The sequence below is a fragment of the Montipora foliosa genome, chromosome 13, assembly GCF_036669935.1.
Source record: "Montipora foliosa isolate CH-2021 chromosome 13, ASM3666993v2, whole genome shotgun sequence".
Classification (NCBI taxonomy): Eukaryota; Metazoa; Cnidaria; class Anthozoa; order Scleractinia; family Acroporidae; genus Montipora; species Montipora foliosa.
The window spans coordinates 19,351,857-19,352,777 of NC_090881.1; positions in this window are offsets into that span (position 1 = coordinate 19,351,857).

Here is a 921-nt window from a genome sequence, read left to right on the forward strand (position 1 = left end):
CCGCCATTTTGTTCAAATGCTCAGACGCGGGGAATTTTGGAACGAGTTCTTTAATTGGCTAGACGTTATGCTGCGTTTCGTTTTCACACGACGCTAGCGAACTCAAGCATACCAAGCACAAGGAAAAGAAGAATTTGTTATCCTTGTGCTTGCCCTTGTGCTTTAAAGTTTTTGTTTTGGTGTTTGTCTTTCCTTTGCCTTTGCTATTATTTAAATTCTGCGAGCACGTGCGTTATTCCACATTGGGTACGCCCTCGTTCCCAGGGTCCTCTCGGCACTAAAACAAACATGGCCATAGAATACGACAAAAATGATGTCAACGTGCAGGAAATGGCACTTGAGAGAAACTAAATTTGCAAAATTTCCTCCCTATTTTCCTTCAAAAGGGGTTGGAATGTCTGATTTAAAACTACTCTCTAATGATTCTGCAGGCGGATGGTAATGAAGTCATGATTATAACAGATTACTCGAAGTAGGAGGTCATGTATCTTTTTCATGAACCTTATACCTCCTCTTGTCTAGATTTGAGGTTGGGTAATTTGGATGCAATAAGGGCCTCTTCATAACTTGACCAAGGGTAAATAATACGGAGCCTTGTCTTTTTGAACTGATGCTATGAGCACAACTTAAGCCATTGCAGAGATGGCGCAGTGGTGAGAGCACTCGCCTCTCACAAGTGTGGTTCGGGTTCTATTCCCAGACTCGGCGTCATGGAGTGGAAATCCCTCCAGGCGACGAATACTACATGCAAACAGGAACAGTCATGAAGATGTCCCACAGTAGTGGTATCGGGGCGTTTGACCCATTTTTTTCGACCCAATAACCCAAACCCACTAACCCATGTTAATGAGACAACAAACAACACAAACTAACAATTTCAACAACTCTAATATAAAAAATATAAATATATGTTACTCTGGT